Below are 20,845 nucleotides of genomic sequence, written 5' to 3'. Positions count from 1 at the left end.
GCAAAAGTGTTTTCAAAGCTGGATGCCAATGCAGGATTTTGGCAGATTCCCCCATCCAGGGCTTCCTCTTTGCTCACGACCTTTATTACACCTTTTGGTCGGTATTGTTATAATCGTCTGTGCTTCTCATCAGCCCCAGAACACTTCCAGAAACGATGGCACGCATTCTTGAGGGCTTCGAAGGAGTTCTCTGCCAGATGGATGATGTGCTCATCTGGGGGACGTCACAAGCAGAGCATGATGAGAGACATTGAAAAGCACTGGTTCGACTGCAGGAGGCTGGAGTAACATTGAACGACAAGTGTGAGATCTCCAAGAACAGGATAAAGTTCCTGGGGCAGGTCAGTGAGGCATCGGGGGTTAGCGCAGATCCCGACAAGGTGTGTGCTGTGAGTTCCATGGATGAGCCCAGCAACATAAGTGAGGTGAGAGGCTTCCTGGGCATGGTGAATCACCTAGGTAAGTTTCTTCCTCACCTGGCGTTAAAAACACCTAAGAGATCTGCTGAGGAAGTCCAACCTGTGGTCATGGGGGCCACAGCAGCAGCAGGCTTTTAATGGCATCGAAAAAGAACTGACAACACCCCCAGGGCTTGCTCTGTATGACCCAAATGCTGAAATGTGCGTGTCAGGTGATTCATCTTCGTATGGCTTAGGAGCAGTGCTTCTCCAGCGGCGAGCTGATTTAGGGTGGAAACCAGTAGCATACGCCTCAAGAGCTCTCAGCGACAGAGCAGCGATATGCTCAGATTGAGAAAGAAGCACTTGCTTCAACATGGGCCTGTGAGAGGTTTGCAGAGTTCCTAATTGGGAAAACATTCCACATTGAAACAGACCACAAACCTCTAGTCTCCTTGCTTGGCTCCAAGGGCCTGGACGAGCTTCCACCTCGTATACAAGGTCTACGCATGCGATTGATGAGGTTCTCTTATACCATATCTCATGTTGCTGGTAGAGACATTGCAACGGCAGATGTACTGTCCAGAGCTCCTGTACGTGACACAACTGAGGGTTTGCCGGAGAGAGAAATCAACTTGTATGTGGAGTCAATCATAGCAAGTGTGCCAGCCACAGAGCCACGACTCAGAGAAATCCAGACACATCAGGACAACGACAGCATTCTTAGCCAGCTGAAGAAGTTCTGTGTGGAAGGATGGCCAGATAAGTATTCCATTGAAAGGGTTTTCCATCCTTATCTGCCATTTTCAGGTGACCTCACAGTCCACAATGGTTTGTTTCTTCATGGGAACAGAATAGTGTTTTCCACATCACTCAGAGCAGACAATCTGTCTAAACTACATGAGGGACACCTAGGAATAACAAAATGCAGAGAGAGGGCTAAACAATCTGTTTGGTGGCTGGGCCTGAGCAGTGAGCTGATAAAAATGATTGAGAACTGTGACACTTGCTGCCGTGAGCGGACTAAACACAAAGAAACCATGCTACCTACCGAGTTCCCACAAAGACCATGGGCCATGGTGGGAACTGATCTGTTCCAGACAGAGAATAAACAATACCTGGTCATTGTGGATTACTTTTCCAGATTCTTCGAAGTTGCCAAACTGACATCTACAACATCAGAGGCAGTGATCGAGCACTGTAAGGCAATCTTTGCACATCATGGCATACCAGAGCGGGTTCGCTCTGATAATGGACCTCAGTTTTCATCTGATTCCTTCAAAAGGTTTGCACTGGAATGGGCTTTAGCCAGGAGACATCCAGTCCCCACTTCCCCTTAGAGCAACGGGGAGGCCGAGAGGGCAGTCAGGACCATCAAAAGTCTTTAAGAAGTCAGGCGATCCCTGTCTCACCCTTATGGCATACCGGGCCACTTCATTGGTACATGGCTACAGCTCGACTGAGCTTCTTATGCGTAGGAGGATAAGGACAACTATTCCTGTCATCCCATCACAGCTAAATCCAAGAGGTACGGACACAGATAGGCTCAAAGCTATAGAACACACGTACAGACAAAACACAAAGACAAAACTACAACCGCAGACACAGAGACCATGACATGCTACAGCTCAATCCTGGAGACAAAGTGTGGGTCTCAGACATGGATACTAGAGGGACAGTCGTGTCCAGGACAGGCTGACTGAGGTCCTACATCATCGAGACAGCAAAGGGCACACTGAGAAGAAACGTTACCATCTTACACGGACACCTGGGGCACCAGAGACTTCTATTGATCCACCAGAGGCTTCACCTGAGAACTCTGTTCCAGCTGCACAGATTGTATCAGTTCCAGACACTATCGCACAGGAGGCCAGCCAGCAGAATCCTGAAGCTGGGAGCCAAATCCCACCCAGGTCTAGGAGGCCTCCAGCAGGAACTGAGTGAGCAGTGGGGCAGAATAATCCCCACACTCAGGCAGAGGGTTGGGTAGCCTACCCCATCCCTCATAGAGACAATGTGTAATAAAGTGAAAATGTTGCACTGTTTAAACATGGGGTTTGTACCTGCACCAAATAGTTCAGAAATGCGCACTTATGCTTAGTGTTCAGAGTTGTATACTATGAGAGTTTATTTGTTGGACATTCTGAGAAGTCTTGATTTTTGAAACCAGTGGAGTACAGTAAGCAAGCTGTTATTTAGTACTTACCAGATAAAGCATAAGGCAATAGTATACTTTAAGAGGTTGTGGTGTAATCTGTTTCAGTATAACCTGTTTTATTGTGAAAGGGGGTTGTGAAACAGGAAGTAAACAATAAAGGTCGGAGTTTGAGGCTCTACAAAGTGTCGCTTGAATCCTTGCCTAAAACCACGACATGGTGTCAGAAGTGGGATGGTAGTAAGAGCCTTGTCATCGGGGAGTGACAGCAAGCGGCTTTGGGAGCGGTAAAGAGTGTTTCTCCAGACGAGAAGATGTTGGACGAAGAAGCGGGAGCTAGCGCAACAGCTACACAGCCTTGCACGTCACCGCCCCACCAGCAAGCTAACGGCGGCTACAATGCTAATGCCAACTTACCTCCGAATGCCACATTCACCATCCAGCCTCCCGAGCAGTTTGATTTCTCAAAGCCACAGCAATGTTTGAAAGATTTCGACTTGCAAGCAACCTGCACCTTAGCTCAGAGGCTAACCAGGTAAATGGTAAATGGCCTGTATTTATATAGCGCTTTAATAGTCCCTAAGGACCCCAAAGCGCTTTACACATTCAGTCATCCACCCATTCACACACACATTCACACACTGGTGATGGCAAGCTACGTTGTAGCCACAGCCACCCTGGGGCGCACTGACAGAGGCGAGGCTGCCGGACACTGGCGCCACCGGGCCCTCTGACCACCACCAGTAGGCAACGGGTGAAGTGTCTTGCCCAAGGACACAACGACCGAGACTGTCCAAGCCGGGGCTCGAACCAGCAACCTTCCGATTACAAGGCGAACTCCCAACTCTTGAGCCACACACTCATCTACTGCATGGGGGATGAAGCAGATGATATCCTCCGAGGGCAAGCTTTATCGGACAGACAAAGGCAGCAGTACCAAGCAGTAAGGGACACTTTGGATACGTACTTTGTTCCCAGGAAAAACATTATCTATGAGAGAGCCCGCTTTAATCAAAGAACACAGCAAGCTAATGAGACTGTTGACTCGTTTGTCACCGCACTTTATGCTTTAGCTGAAAACTGCAGTTATGGTGCACTGCACGATGAGTTAATAAGAGATCGCCTCGTCGTGGGTCTGAGGGACATCAGCTTAGGGGAGAGACTTCAAATGGACAAAGATTTGATGTTGGAGAAAGCAGTTAATCAGGCCTGGCAGTCTGAAGTCATCAAAAAACAACAGACAGACATCAGAGGGGAAAATAAGATGGAAATAGATGCTGTGACAGCGAAACACAGGGAACAAAAGCATTCAACATTCAAGCCCTGAAGAGAACATAAATGCACAACAAAGGACAAAACACCAAATGGGAGATCATGCTACAGGTGTGGGAAAACCCCTGCGCATGGTAAAGGACAATGCCCAGCAAAAGATGCAACATGTCACTCATATGGTAAAAGAGGACACTTCAGTAAAGTGTGTAAATCTGTTAAATCGGTGCATGTGATAGAAACAGAGAAAAGTGATGATACACCCGTGTTCCTTGGTTCTGTAGATGCAGGTTCAGATCCTTGGTATGCAGACCTTACTATCAGAAACCACAAAGTTAGATTTAAGATAGACACAGGAGCTGACGTCTCTGTTATCCCAGCCCAGATGTATTACTGCATAAACCAAAATGAGGCAGAGTTATGTAAACCAGATAGACCATTGTTTGGTCCAGGTGGTACTCCACTTGATGTGTTGGGTATGAGCAGAGAAACAATTTGCAAAGGTGAACAGGAAATACAGGAAAATGTGTACATTATCAAAGATTTGCACATAGCACTGTTAAGCAGGCCAGCAAGTGTCAAGCTGAACCTTGTGTGTAGAGCTGACAGTATTGACATGAATGTGTTGAACGAGAACTACCCAAAGCTGTGTCAGGGATTAGGTTTAATGCAACAACCTTATACGATTAAGTTGAAACCCAATGCTGTGCCTTTTTCCCTGGCCACACCAAGATGGGTCCCCATCCCTTTGTTAGGAAAGGTGAAATGGGAACTGGAAAGAATGGAGTCCATGGGAGTAATCAGCAGAGTTGAAGAACCAACAGAATGGTGTGCAGGTATGGTCCCAGTGCCAACAAAAAATGACTCTGTGCGTATTTGTGTTGACCTCACTCACCTCAATGAAGCAGTGTGAGGGGAGAAAAGTATATCTTGCCTTCGGTTGAACAGACACTTGGATCCTTGGCGGGAGCAAAAGTCTTCAGTAAGTTAGACGCAAACAGAGGCTTCTGGCAGGTTCCATTGTCACCAGAGTCAGCACACTACACAACATTCATTACACCCTTTGGGCGCTTCCACTTTAACAGACTTCCCTTTGGAATAGCGTCAGCCCCAGAACATTTTCAGCGTAGAATGTCAGTGATCCTTAATGGGCTGCCAGGTGTGGTTTGTCACATGGATGACATCCTCATTTGGGGACAGGATCAGCAGGAGCACAACGCCAGGCTGCACACAGTGCTCAATAAACTGCAAGAGGCCGGTGTCACACTAAACCTGGAGAAATGTGACCTGAGCAAACAGGAAGTGAAGTTCCTCGGACACGTTTTGTCTGCGGAGGGAGTACAGCCAGACCCAGACAAAATTAGAGCGGTCGCAGAAATGAAAGAGCCGTCAAACGTCAGTGAAGTGCGCAGCTTTCTCGGGATGGTTAACCAATTAGGCAAATTCATCCCAGGACTGGCCGAAAAAGACAAGCCCCTAAGAGACCTGCTCTCGAAGAAAAATCAGTGGGTTTGGAGCTGCGCACAGCCAAAAGCATTCAATCAGCTGAAAGGCGATCTGACGTCAACTCCCATTCTTGCACTCTATGACCCAAACAAAGAGTTAAAACTGTCTGCAGATGCTTCCTCCTATGGACTGGGAGCAGTCCTATTTCAAAAAGAGGGAGAGCAATGGAGACCTGTTGCATATGCGTCTCGTTCTTTAACGGAAACAGAACAGAGGTATGCACAGGTGGAGAAGGAGGCGCTTGGACTAACGTGGGGTTGTGAAAGATTCAAAGATTTTCTCATCGGGAGATGCTTCTCCTTAGAGACTGACCACAAGCTACTCGTCAGCCTGCTAGGACAGCAAGCTCTAACCGAGCTTCCACCCAGAATCCAACGGTTCCGCCTAAGGCTCATGAGGTACAGTTACACCATTTCACACACTCCAGGCAAAGCATTCCTCACAGCAGATGCACTGTCACGTGCACCCGTTAACGCATACCTGCTACCTTGACATACATCACACAGTTAAAGGAACAGCTTAAAACCGACAGCATATGCTCAGATGTCATGGCTTTTTGTCAGAGCAGCTGGCCAGAGTACAGCCATCTCACAGGCCCAATTAAAGCATATTGGCCACACAGAGACACCTTAACGGTACACGACAACCTGCTACTGAAAGGCACCAGACTAGTGATCCATACTGCTATGCGCCACTCTGTCCTCATTGCCCTACACGAGGGACATCAGGGAATGTCTAGATGCAGAGAGAGAGCCAGGGAGACAGTATGGTGGCCTGGTCTGAGTGGGCAAATAAATGAACTTGTGAAAAACTGCACCATATGCATCAAAGAGCGTACCAACCCAGTGGAACCTTTAATGCCAAGCCAACTACCTGAGAGACCATGGCAAAAAGTTGGAGCAGACCTTTTTACGTTTAACAACAGCAACTATGTGCTTCTGGTGGACTACTACTCTAAATTTGTGGAAATAGCCAAACTTACTCCCACAAGATCGGATGATGTTATAGTGCATCTAAAATCAATCTTTTCCAGATATGGGATTCCAGAGCTTCTCTACGGTGACAATGGACCTCAGTTTTCAAGCCAACAGTTCAAAGACTTCGCAGCAGCTTATGGGTTCATGCATGTAACAAGCAGTCCAAGATTTGCACAAAGCAATGGTGAGACTGAGCGTCATGTCCAAACTGTGAAAAGTCTATTAAAGAAAGCAAAAGACCCATATCTTGCACTTCTAGCTTACAGAGCAGCCCCATTGGCTAATGGATATAGCCCAGCGCAACTACTAATGGGACGAAGACTGCACACGCCAGTTCCCCAGCTTCCTTCTTTGCTCAATCCCAGCCTGCCCAACAAGGCTACAGTGTTGACAAAAGCGAGAGAGAGAGTGATGAAGGACAGTGTTGCGTACAACAGGAGACATCGTGTGACAGAACTTCCTCCACTCTCACCGGGACAACCAGTGTGGATTACAGACACTAGGCGTGAAGGGACTGTCATCTCCTCTCACTCCACACCCCACTCATACATTGTAGAGACCCCTTCAGGAGCCATCAGGAGAAATAGGCATCACCTCCTTAAATGAAAGATTATTTAATTTACAAAACAAAATAAACACTTCCTGATCAGAGTATAGCATCAAGTCAGTTAAACTGCTGGGATATTGCTCTGGACAGATCTATCTATCTAATTAAAATTAAATTGAAATGAATATCATTTTTGTGAGACACTGTCAGTGTGCTGTTATATAACTGAGGTATTTTTAAGGCCTGACTTGTGGCATTGATGCCCATTGCTTTACTGTCCTGTTGGATGTGTATGTGTGCTATCCCTTGTATCTGACATTTGATTGGGCATCACTGTGTTGCTATGGCATGATCCTGGTAGTTGTTGTTATTAAAACAATAACAAATTCAAATTCAAACATTGCTGTTGAGGATTTTCCTGCATTCTTCTGTAACTGAGGATTCCAAACCTGCACTCAGTCTCCTCATTACACTGGTACTGAACAGACACAACATTGAAGCTCTTGCAAACTTTATTCACAAACTGCAACTATCTGACACAAATCTGCGACTGACAGCAAGCACAGAAACTTCAAACAAGTCCCTGAAGTAAGGACTGAAAGATTTACTTTGAAACAATAATGATTAAGACCTTTTTCGTAAGGTTTCTTTTACCTTGATTGCCAGCTGTTACTGTTTTTATCTTCATTTCTTTCATATTTGTCCACCTAAACAATGCTTTAATGATACAGTTTGAGAAGTTATCAAACTGACTTGAAAATGTATGACAACTGTCCTGTAATGTTACACAGAGAAACCAAATCCTGCGTCTTTGCCTTGACAGACGCCTAAAATGGCTCGAGCTGTGGTAAGTTACCCTTCACTGTGTCTGTTTCTAAACATTAAATTGTGTGAATTTTTAAAGAAAAATCCAACAACAACAATAATAATATGTAACAGAGCAAAACGTCAGATGACTTGAATGTTCCTCTGCAACACAAGATCCCTTTGGCTCAAAGTCTGCCTCCTCCACAGACAAAGGAGAAGCACCCAGACTCATCCAACGAAGACCGCTGTGCTCTGGAGAGTGAATTTCCCTCTTACATGTTTAGACCTATCAGCGCACCTGCATGTGAGGTCCCAAGTCCTCCACCTGCTGATGCCTGGTTTCAGTCAAAGGACACTGACAAGGTCATGCATCCAGACTTTAAATATGATTGTTCATCCCTGGATGACGAAGTGGCCTTTTTCATGTGTCCCAGTGATGTTCCTCTGCCTCCCAGACCTCCACCCACTGCAGAGTTACGTCTCTGTAGAAAACGCCGATATTCAAGCATTTTTTCTGTGGATGATGAAGAGGAACATTTAAAGCCTAAACGCATGAGGCTGATGACTTGGGATGTTCCACTGTCTTCAAGTCCTCCACCTGCTGATGCCTGGTTTCAGTCAAAGGACACTGACAAGGTCATGCATCCAGACTTTAAAAATGATTGTTCATCCTTGGATGACGAAGTGGCCTTTTTCATGTGTCCCAGTGATGTTCCTCTGCCTGTGAGACCTCCACCCATTGCAGAGTTACGTCTCTGTAGAAAGCGCACATATTCAAGCGTTTTTCCTGTTAATGATGAAGAGGAACATTTAAAGCCTAAACGCATGAGGCTGATGATCAGTGATGTCTCCACTGTCTCCAAGTCCTCCACCTGCTGAAAACAACTATGTTTGCTTTCCTTGTCCTGAAGATAAGAGGTCTGATTTGATGCCTCAGCTGATTTTCCTTGTGTTGATGATTAAATGTGTTTGTAGTAATAAATAAATTTTTGAGCAAATACATGTTGAGATGATTTGGTTGCTTATGAGTGTTATAATTATGCAAACAGCATTATTAGTGATGAACTTAACTTTTCTACACATTTCCTCCATGAGCTATTTTGATGTCTATTTTGAAGATCCACTCACATTATTATTATATATGCATATTCTCAGTAGAGTATACAGTCACATTTGAAGGAGGAATAAATTAAATTGTACCAGATACTAATTAACACGTCACCTCAACATAAACCACTTAAATAAAGCAGGCATTAGTGGAGTGCACAGATGGGAAAAATGGCTATATACACTCAAAAATAACTATTTAAATGAACATTAAAAATCATGGAAGAATTTCCACATGATTAAATTGCTTTATTTTAGCATCATGCAATTCTGTTATTCCAAGTTAATGAACCCAAGTTGGACCAACTTGATTAATGATAGATGAATCAACTTATTTACTGCATTTGAATCCAATATAATTTATATAATTTAAAAGTTTTTATCCAACTTAAAGGGTTTTGTTCCAACTCAACTCAGTAGGTTTTCTCCAACTAATTTGCTAAATTTGGTTCCAACTTAAGTTAACTGAGTTGAACCAACTCATACAAATTACGTTAGTCGAACAAGTGTTTAATGTTAATAGAAAGCCATTTAATAACGTGGAAATTCTTTCCATGATTATTTTAAGTTCATTTAAAGAGTAATTTTTGGGAATGTTTAACAAAGTCTAGAGTCTGGTTAACATGCATACACTATTACTAAATCTAAAACTTAAATAAAAATGTGTCATACAGATGTTTTTTTCCTCCAGTTTATTGGATTTATAACAAATTTCACATAAGGTGTGAGGCATACTGTACTGTTGCACCCAATGTGACCCAGGCTACGTCCACACGTACACGGGTATTTTTGAAAATGGAGATTTTCCGTTTTCGTTTTAAAAAATAATCCCGTCCACACGTAAACGCAGAAATGAAGGAAAACGCTGCTAGGAACATGCCAAAGCAACAGGTGGCGATTTATTCCTAACCGTGTAGAAATGTTGGTCAATCAGAAGTCTAGAAGCCTCGGTGGGAAATAGTAAACAAAGTTGGGGCATAGAAACAGAACCAAGTCCTATGTGTGGAGGGACAGTAACTGTGTGTGTATATGTAAGCATTTAAACACTGCAGAGAGTACAATTAACAGTAACAGTATTGTAGAAATTCATTTCACCGAAACAATAACGTGGCGCACAGTGTGACGTCAAAAAAGGCGCACACCTTTGACGCTGCGTTTTCTCCGTTTTCCTCGTCCACACGTAAATGCAAAAACGGAGTTTTCGAAAATATCCACCCTGGCAGGCGTTTTTAAAAATCTCTGTTTTCAGTGACCGAAAACGCCGTTTACGTGTGGACGAAAGGTGCAAAAATACCCGGGTACGTGTGGACGTAGCCCCAGTGTCCTATATTGAGATTCAAAGCCAGCTAAACTCTCTCTTGCATCACTTCCTCCAAGGAACAGGCACGTGTTGTATTTGGACAGGATTTAATGCAAAAAAGTGTGAAACTGAAATGATACAGAATACAGAAATGTCACATAAACATTAGCTTGGGTTGGACTTATGTGGACATATAAAACACATCAAACGTTTCCAAATCACTTCAATAATGTCATATACCCTGTCTTAAAGGTAAACACAATTAAGAAACTTACTCATATTGCCACTCAAAGGGATTTAACGGAGTGGATGGCTTTGGATCGGAAGAAACACACCATGTCTTGCTTCACCCATGAGCAAACACTTCCTGTCACACTTCTTCTAGTAACTAATTGGCTCAACATAGCAAACTGTGCAAACCTGCGCCCCTATAGGCCTGGAGAAATAATCATACAAACAGTTCCAGTACACATACATAAAATACAAGTGCAAGTTACATCATAGATAAACGATAGTGGACATAGTGGTAACTTAACCTGTTAAAACCATTTGTTAACCACAATGAATGGCTGAATCAGGTGATTTTCTGATTATTCAAAAATCATTAGGGAAGCTGCATGTAATTAGTGTGAGAAAAAAGGATATTTTGCCAGGATGTGCAGAAATAAAAAACTGTGTGAAGTCAATGTTGCAACAGTTTCAGAGAACGGCGATACAGATGATGAGGTCGCTTTCTTGGGTTCCCTCTCTGTGGAAACCAAAGAGAGTCCACGGGTAACAGAGATACATGTGGACAAATGTAACACACTCTTTAAAATCGACACCGGAGCAGATGTCACAGCAGTCCCAGAGACTTTCTACGCACAGCATCAGTTGGGGAGATTTGAGAAGCCTAAGAGGGCTCTGCAGGGCCCAGGAGGAACACGTCTGAAGGTAAAAGGCATGTTCACAGCCACTCTCAGCAAGAACAACCACAAAACCAAAGAAGACATTTACGTCGTACAGGGTTTATGCACACCGCTGCTGAGCGGGCATGCTGCAGTGGCACTACAACTGGTTGACAGAGTGATTCATCTTTGCTTAGACTCCATTGATGCGACAAGTGTGAGATCTCCAAGAACAGGATCAAGTTCCTGGGGCAGGTCATTGAGGCATCGGGGGTTAGCGCAGATCCCGACAAAGTGCGTGCTGTGAGTTCCATGGATGAGCCCAGCAACATAAGTGAGGTGAGAGGCTTCCTGGGCATGGTGAATCACCTAGGTAAGTTTCTTCCTCACCTGGCGTTAAAAACACCTAAGAGATCTGCTGAGGAAGTCCAACCTGTGGTCATGGGGGCCACAGCAGCAGCAGGCTTTTAATGGCATCGAAAAAGAACTGACAACACCCCCAGGGCTTGCTCTGTATGACCCAAATGCTGAAATGTGCGTGTCAGGTGATTCATCTTCGTATGGCTTAGGAGCAGTGCTTCTCCAGCAGCGAGCTGATTTAGGGTGGAAACCAGTAGCATACGCTTCAAGAGCTCTCAGCGCGACAGAGCAGCGATATGCTCAGATTGAGAAAGAAGCACTTGCTTCAACATGGGCCTGTGAGAGGTTTGCAGAGTTCCTAATTGGGAAAACATTCCACATTGAAACAGACCACAAACCTCTAGTCTCCTTGCTTGGCTCCAAGGGCCTGGACGAGCTTCCACCTCGTATACAAGGTCTACGCATGCGATTGATGAGGTTCTCTTATACCATATCTCATGTTGCTGGTAGAGACATTGCAACGGCAGATGTACTGTCCAGAGCTCCTGTACGTGACACAACTGAGGGTTTGCCGGAGGGAGAAATCAACTTGTATGTGGAGTCAATCATAGCAAGTGTGCCAGCCACAGAGCCACGACTCAGAGAAATCCAGACACATCAGGACAACGACAGCATTCTTAGCCAGCTGAAGAAGTTCTGTGTGGAAGGATGGCCAGATAAGTATTCCATTGAAAGGGTTTTCCATCCTTATCTGCCATTTTCAGGTGACCTCACAGTCCACGATGGTTTGTTTCTTCATGGGAACAGAATAGTGTTTTCCACATCACTCAGAGCAGACAATCTGTCTAAACTACATGAGGGACACCTAGGAATAACAAAATGCAGAGAGAGGGCTAAACAATCTGTTTGGTGGCTGGGCCTGAGCAGTGAGCTGATAAAAATGATTGAGAACTGTGACACTTGCTGCCGTGAGCGGACTAAACACAAAGAAACCATGCTACCTACCGAGTTCCCACAAAGACCATGGGCCATGGTGGGAACTGATCTGTTCCAGAATAAACAATACCTGGTCATTGTGGATTACTTTTCCAGATTCTTCGAAGTTGCCAAACTGACATCTACAACATCAGAGGCAGTGATCGAGCACTGTAAGTCAATCTTTGCACATCATGGCATACCAGAGCGGGTTGGCTCTGTTAATGGACCTCAGTTTTCGTCTGATTCCTTCAAAAGGTTTGCACTGGAATGGGCTTTAGCCAGGAGACATCCAGTCCCCACTTCCCCTTAGAGCAACGGGGAGGCCGAGAGGGCAGTCAGGACCATCAAAAGTCTTTAAGAAGTCGGGCGATCCCTGTCTCACCCTTATGGCATACCGGGCCACTTCATTGGCAAATGGCTACAGCCCAACTGAGCTTCTTATGCGTAGGAGGATAAGGACAACTATTCCTGTCATCCCATCACAGCTAAATCCAAAAGGTACGGACACAGATAAGCTCAAAGCTATAGAACAAATGTACAGACAAAACACAAAGACAAAACTACAACTGCAGACACAGAGACCATGACATGCTACAGCTCAATCCTGGAGACAAAGTGTGGGTCTCAGACATGGATACTAGAGGGACAGTCGTCAAACATTCAAGCGTTTCTTCTGTGCATGATGTAGAGGAATATTTGATGCCTAAATGCATTAGGCTGATGACTTGTGATGTTCTACTGAAATTCCACAGCTTCCAGAGAAGCGATATCTCCATGTATCTACTGTTGATTTTCCTTGCCTCGATGATTAATTTTGTGTTCGTAGTAATAAATTAATTTTTGAGCAAATACTTGTTGAGATGATTTGGTTGCTTATGATGGTTGTAATTATTCAAACAGCATTATTCCTAATAAGATCTTTACTTTTTCTACTTATTGGTGGATGACTGAATGTAGTGTAAAGCGCTTCGGGGTCCTTAGGGACTAAGTAAAGCACTATACAAATACAGGCCATTTACCATCTAAGAACAGAGTTAATGGTTTTAAATAAAGCACAAGGGTTGTGACAGTTTGACAAAATAATGTCAGATAAATGTTGTCTTTTGGCATCTTTTACAGTTTTTTGATATTGATGCCAACAGTCCTTCAGCATCTGGAATGACACTTGTAGCTTGTCCTTTTTCCATTTACGCTCAGCTCGACAGCTCGGGTCGTGTCTTTCAGCCAGGGCTCAGATTTAGTTTTAGGCTGCCTGGTTTTTAATGGAGCCACAGTGTCCAAAGCAGTCCGGCAGGTGGAATAAAACCATGAGCTCAGTTCCTCAGTCTGCCTGCATAAAAACTCTGGGATTTTACAGTTCTGGTTAAAAACTGTTAAAAACTGCTCAGCAATGGAGAGGTCAAAAATGCGACAGCGCCGAGCAGCAGCACGAGGTTGGTACAGGCAAGAGGAACTTGAAACATCAGGACTGTGGTCAGAAAACACAGCATCACAAATCTCTACGTTAAAAACAGAAAAAAACAAAAAAACCATGAAATAAAACAAGATCAAGTGCATGTACGTTCATCCGTGGGACCGATCACACATTGCACCAGACTAAAAGAATCAATAAGGTTTAAAAAGCCCTTTGCCATTGGCATATCAGGACAACACACATGAATATTAAAATTCCCAACAATAAGAACACGATCATATTTTGGCATTTATTCAGCCAAGAAGTCAGCAAAGTCATTCACAAAGTCCTTATTGTATTTTGGAGGCCGATAAACCACCACACACTGTGTTGTCTTGCACAAAACTACCCAGAAATTTCATTCAGCATCTAAATAACACAAAGTTAGAATGCTTAGTCTGTTTTGTAGGCTATTTCACAATATGAAAATAAATAACTTATTAAAACAGATCATATACACATCCAATAACTAAGTAAAAATGATTGTTCTTGTTTTTCATTTGCTAATAAAAGTGTCAGTGCATTCAACCATCGTTTCTGTCCTCGTGCATGAGTTTTTATTTACTTATCAACTAAAATTTAATAGTAATGTTTTTTACTCTGATTTTTGGGATGTAGGATGATCATTTTCATTTCTGTCTAATGCTGTGACAGGAATAATAGATAATAGATATCCAGCATGATTTCTTTCTCATTGAGATTTGATGGGTTTTCAAAGTGTTCCATTAATGTGTTTGAGCTGGTAGTATTAACATTACATCTTATTTATTATCATTTAATATGTGCGTGACTTGGGGCATGAACAGAAAATATGCAAGCCTTGTGTTTTTTTTGTCTCTCAATGATCAAAATGAAATCTCGGTATCATCGGGACCTCATCCATCTAGTCGAGGAGCTGACCGTGGTCTAGACTACACTCAGCAGCAGCAGCGTATTCCTAGTATGTACAATGCATCACTATGAGACATAAATGCACACTCAGTGTGATGTATTCTTAACAACTTTGAATAATGGAGTATGAAGTGAGAGGCATTTAATGAACTGGAAGTGCTTCTCTGAGCCCCCACCCACCCAAGACAGATTAGGAAGAGAGGGGAACCACCTTCCTGCACGAGTAGCTCTGCGGTCAGATTGACTTCCACATGGTTTGCTGGGGACGCTGCCAGGGAGGAGAATGTCAGTTTTAAAAGAGCATCTCGTTCCTCTGGGCAGGAGGGTGTTGGATAAAGCTTTGGTGCATTACCGTGAGGCGAAGGCCATCCATCACAGCTTTGTGTGTGTGTGTGTGTGTGTGTGTGTGTGTGTGTGTGTGTGTGTGTACAGTATCTGCATGTGCTGACTGTATGCAGGTAGTGCTGCACTCCTCTAGGCTGTTGTAGTGTGGTTATAGGAGTGGATGAGGGTGGGGAGTGCTGGGCCTGGTGGATAGATGCGAGCCGGGATCCAGAGCATCTGGAGACAAAGACTCTCACTGGTGTTGATCGGGGGCAGGTTATTTATTCAGCTGGAGGTCGTGGGAATACTTGAAGCATCTTCTCGCTCATGAAGAACTGTTGCTCTCAGCTACGTGGTGGCACGTATTTGGTGTCAGAGGCTGCTTTGTCTAGCACCACACATAGTTATAATAACGCGGAAAGAGACCTGCACACATGCTTATACCATACATTTACACACAGAACATATAATTTAATATTCATGAGTAGCGGGGTCTCTCAACAGATTCATTTTTGACAGTCTCACCATTCAAGACTCAGCAGGAGACAAGATGGTGCAAAACTTTGTCTCCCACTTGAAAATACCAAGTTAAAAAATATATATATTTTGGACATAAATGGCTGTGAAAGCAGCTCAGAGCTAAATTTATATGCGCATAATTTGCAAAACCTTTTGTATTTTCGCTTCTGTTGGAGGTGATCCACTCAATACAGAAGCACACAAGTGCAGAGGCGCTTCTCCTTCTTGGCAAGGTGCTGCGAGAGAGAGAGATACTGTAGTTTGACCTGCTGAACTTGTGCTGCTTAGCATACCACGCTCTCTGGGGCTAACATGCAACACCCATGCAAATTCTGTTCCCGCACAGCCCCCCCGCCCCCTCTTGTTTCCATAACAACCGAAGGTGCGGGAGACAGGCCTCGGCCTGGGTGGGAGGACACCTGGGGGACTAAAACCTGTGCGTGTGCGCGCCCACAGCTCCAACAAGCAGGTCTGTACATGCAAAAAAACCGAAAGAACATAAAATAAACACAATGCGTGCAGGTGGAGTTGTGCACGCCCACCCACTCATCCAACTACTCTTGTTGTTATCCCATCCCCAGGTGGGTTAGGATTGGCGGCAGGTGGCGCATGCTCCCCAGTCCCCATCCTCTAAGGGGTTATTACTGTTACAAATAATCCCATGATGACGCCAAGTCCAAACTGTATCAAAAGTAAAGCGGGGATATTGATTTGATTTCTGCAGCGCTTGGATTTGCCTGCCCGTTTGTTGTTCTTTCCTCTGTATATATGAACACTGCAGCGCCGGGTCTCTGTGTGTGGCCTTGGTCATGGGAGGAAGGCCTTTTTTTGTGTAGCTTGCTTATTCTACTACAATGTGTTTACTTGACTTGATACTCCCAGTGGCCTGATGGTTGGTTATGTCTCAAAGGGCTCCAAACTGCACTTTGAGGGGGAGTGATAAGCGAATCGAGCCGGCCTCTTTCCTCCCTCTTTTATTTGGTTACATGCAGAACAATTGTTCCATTTCTGTAAACTGTTTTTTCTGCTTTTTCTCTTCCCTCTCTAAGTCACCGCACGAATATTTGCGAGCACGAAAGCTTGTGTGGGAGCGTGGCGGTTTGAAGCCGGTGCAAATTTGAGATTCGCTCCGTGATGTAATAATTCAGGTGAAAAACAATGCAGAGAGGAATGCAGCAAGCTAAATCTCTCCCGTGGATCTGCCTCCGTGGCATCATTCAGGGAGAGCCCGTGCAACGCGCGTGCTGTTATGAGGGAGGGTGTTTGTGAGGGGAGATAGGAGAAAGAGAAAGAGAGAGGGGGATAGCTAAGCTTGGTGGTGTGAATGATGTTTAACTGGAGCTCAGCAGAGTTGAATGAGGCTGTAAATCTGCTCTCCTCCCGGGTGCAGTTTTTCAGAGCGCTATGGTACAGAACTATCACAGAGAGACGGATGTCACCACATTACAGTCCTACACACACACATATGCACAAACACACGCACACAACAACACACACTTTTTTCCTCACCTCCTACAAGGCATAAAATATAACCCATACCATCAACAGCAGCCCACTCAGAGGATTGAGGGCATACACAGAGCACAGAGCTCCATCCCACATTAACCAAACAGTGAGAGCTCTGCCTCTCGAGGCTTCACATCGACACCGGCCTCGCTGGCACATAATCTTTCCCTGCCACATCGCTTTTCCTCACAGCTTACACTGCCTATGATGAAATCGTAAAGAAGTGAGTATAAAAAGGAAAACAACAGTTGCTGAGTGACAGCTGCAATTTCATGCCATAATGGAAATCAGTGTTTTGGATAGATAAGATGAAGGATGGGGATAGTTGTTGTAAGGTCAGTGTTTTTGTTGCTTTTTTCTCTCCGTTGAGAGAAATGTAACTATCATATGTCCAAGTGTATTATTTAAAGCATGACTGTGGCCATGGAGTTATCACTGAAGGGGGACTGAATGTGGAAAGGCATTCGTGCAAACATCTGACAAATAAAACATAATGAAGATATTAAACTTCGGGTTGTTTTTTTTTTCTGCTTTTTGTGGCTGGTTTGACTGAAGTTAAGATTTTACACTAATATGGAATCTTGAATGAGCCTAAATTCAGGAAAAATAAACTGCTGATCTGCTAGGATTTTAACACACAACTATCTCCGGAGTTTACCATCTGAAAACGAGAAAATAGCCAGTGAGCGGAGGTTCTCTGGGCGAAACTGCTGTGTTGATGTTAGAGGGCAGAGTTGATGTCAATGGTCAGACTGCTTCAAACTGATTGGAAGGTAACAGTAGCTCAAATAACCACCTGTTACAACCAAGGTATGCGGAAAATGCGCAGTGCATCAAATCTTTAAGCAGATGGGCAACAGCAACAGAAGACCACAGCGGGTGCCGCTCCTGTCAGCTAAGAACAGGAAACTGGTGCTAGTCTTGATTTCTGTGCAACATTCTGATAGTAGGACCTGAATTTGTTGTAAACAACATGAATGCATGTACCCTGCTTTGTATCAATGGTTCAGACTGCTGCTGGTGATGTAATGGGGTGGAGGATACATTCTTGGCACACATTGGCCCTCTTAGTACCAACTGAGCATTGTTTAAATGTGGCAGCTTACCACATTGTTGCTGACCATGTTCATCCCTTTATGACCACAGTGCACCCACCTTCTGATGGCTGCTTCAACAGAATAACACCCCATATCAAAAACCTAAAATCGCCACGAACTGGTTTCCTGAACATGACATGTCCACAGTCAGCAGTTCTCAAACTAACAGAGCACCTTAGGGATGTGGTGGAACGGGAAATTCACAGGATGGATATTCAGCCGAGAAATCTGCAGCAACTGTGTGATGCTGTCATGTAAATATGGACCAATCTCTGAGGAAAGTTTCCTCCTTGTTGAATCTATGCAACAAATAATTTCGGTTCTGATGGGAAAAAAGCTCCAACCACGACCAGCAAGGCGTACCTAATAAAGTGGCTGTATGCTTCTTTTTGTTAAACATATGAAACACGCAGTAAGGCATTTGACAAATATTAGACCCGCCCCCAGCAGTCAAGCATGAGCTTCTGCTGGTGTATGGAAGCACCATTTGGACAAACCACATGCAGCACACTGTGATACTATAAACAGTGATAACAATAATGACACGTTGTTATGGTTATGATTACATTTGCTAATGATTATTTTAAACAACGCAGCAAAATATGAGGGGCTGAGAGGTGATCATATTATATATATATGGATATATTAGTAGGATGTGGCCCCTGGGAGATTTATAGTAAATATGGAAGTTTTAAATATTTCAAATATTTTATCGCAAATACCAAATGGAAGCATTTACAGAAACAAAACTTTGATGCTTTTACATTTTACCTTTTTATTTACTGCATTTCTGCCCACATCACACCATCGTCATCAAAGGAGAAGTGTGGTGGGTGTTCCCGACAAAGCTGCTTGGTAAACACACGTTACTTGTGGAGCTAATTTGATTCAGATGAGGAGATTTATGTGCAGAGCCGGGAGATTTGGGCGGTTGTTTTTTCGACGGGTAAAATCGTCAATTATTTTGGAACAGATTGGTCTCAAAGTGCAATTGAATTTGATTGTTGCCTCAATGGAATATGTAATGAAAAAGCCCTGATTTGAAGGGAAAGTTATGAGAAGGCTATTTCAATTACTCTAGAAAGCCTAAACTGGGATACAAGCACCCCGCACCAAACACACTCAACAGGCTCAGACACTCTGACGCTTTCTTTATTTTCTTATTTTCTTTCTTCTTTTTTTCCCTTTTAATGACAGTGAGCGCGAATCGTGATGAGCACAGCTGTTTATTTGCCTTTTTTCCCCTGAAATCTGCTCCAGCTGCATTCTTTAAAGCGTCATGCTTTTGTCACTGTTAATTGATTACCACTTCTCATGAAATACAACTTTGTTTTTTTCCATTCTATTATTGACACGCTTGTTCAAATAATTACAGTCTTAACTGCTCAGCTTTGTTGAAATCATTTGACAGATACAGAGTGAAGAAACTGTCTACGGTGCCAGCATCGAACAGATTATTACAGACGCTTTAAGATGTTTTATCCAAAGGAAGAAAAAAAAACACTCAAATCCTGACAGCCTGTCAGGGATGATTGCTCCGCTAACTGCTTTCCTTTACTTATTTTGTGACTGACAGATACATTTTAGCTGTTTTTTTCCTTCTCGGGTTCAAGAGTTCACAGCGATTAAGGTTTCACAGAACTTACTTGAATTGTTTTAAGAGCTACGTTAAAACTTAAACCATCATCATCATCCTGCAGTTTTAGAGCATCAACACAGTGATCACTCTTCTATTCAAAATTCAATTTTAAGGACGTCATTTTGGTTGGACCAACCAACTAAAATAAGTTATTGGTTGCTGTAATTGATAGAAAATTTGCCAGACCTCTGGGGTCTGGATTGATAGTAAGGCTGACCCCAATACAAAAATAGAACTTTTATCTAATTCAACATAATATCAATCATATCAAAGATCTCCTTGGGCAAAGTGAACTTACTCATTTAAATCCACTATTTGAGCCAGACAATAGGTCTACAGACTCAAAGTTCCACTGATTTCATTTAACAAACTGGGCCATGCATCTGCTTTCTTCCATACACTGTATATAAGAGATGGAGGTGTTTCTGAACTCTTCATTTTTTAGCCTCCACCTTTACAGCTGGTGCCAACTTGTTATTTTGCACATAGAAGTGACCACATTTAAATTCAGTCCAATTTAATTAAAATTTATTTATATAGCACCAAATCACAGGAACAGTCATCTCAATCACAATCACACGAGTCCATGTGGCATCAACTTGCCTTTGGAGTCACCCTCATGTGGCCATTTGCGAGTCTTATTTTTCAGCCCTGAAAGTTTCTGCTTGTTTTAAGCATTTGATCAAACAAAACAGTGGTTAAAACAGTGAACAACATTTCTCCTCAGGGAATAATCCCACTGGCATCTGATGTCAAGCACTTGAAGTGCAACACCTTCAATCAAGCTTAACCAACAACACTCCAGACAGATGGTTAGGGCTGACTGCGAGAGGCCTCCCACCATGCCCGATAACAAGTTTCCCGGGCTATATAGGGCAACTGTGACTGTAAACACACCAGCCTCAAGTGGAGAGAACAGGTGGCCTGCCACACAGGACCGCTGGTCATGTTGAGAGTCCACAACAAAAGTTCAGTTATGTGGAAATGCCTGAGTGTCTTAATAGCGCGATACAGTGTGAATGGCTCAGATTTGATGATGGGGGATATAGCAGAGCTGTGATACTTCTGGGAAATCAAATCTGAACCAAAATGTTACTGCTGAGCAAAGGCGGCTCGAGGCATTAG

The 20,845-nt window shown here is 43.8% G+C and overlaps 1 long non-coding RNA gene across 1 annotated transcript; it reads left to right on the top strand.

Annotated features, from left to right (window-relative positions):
• Nucleotides 1–7,342: 7,342 nt before the first annotated feature.
• LOC120436150 lies at nucleotides 7,343–7,980 on the top strand. The gene is made up of 3 exons (XR_005610190.1): nucleotides 7,343–7,440; nucleotides 7,644–7,699; nucleotides 7,867–7,980. It is a non-coding gene; the product is annotated as an uncharacterized LOC120436150 (long non-coding RNA).
• Nucleotides 7,981–20,845: the final 12,865 nt, after the last annotated feature.

This window comes from Oreochromis aureus, linkage group 23 (assembly GCF_013358895.1).
Source record: "Oreochromis aureus strain Israel breed Guangdong linkage group 23, ZZ_aureus, whole genome shotgun sequence".
Classification (NCBI taxonomy): Eukaryota; Metazoa; Chordata; class Actinopteri; order Cichliformes; family Cichlidae; genus Oreochromis; species Oreochromis aureus.
This window is presented reverse-complemented; position numbering and strand designations above follow the sequence as displayed.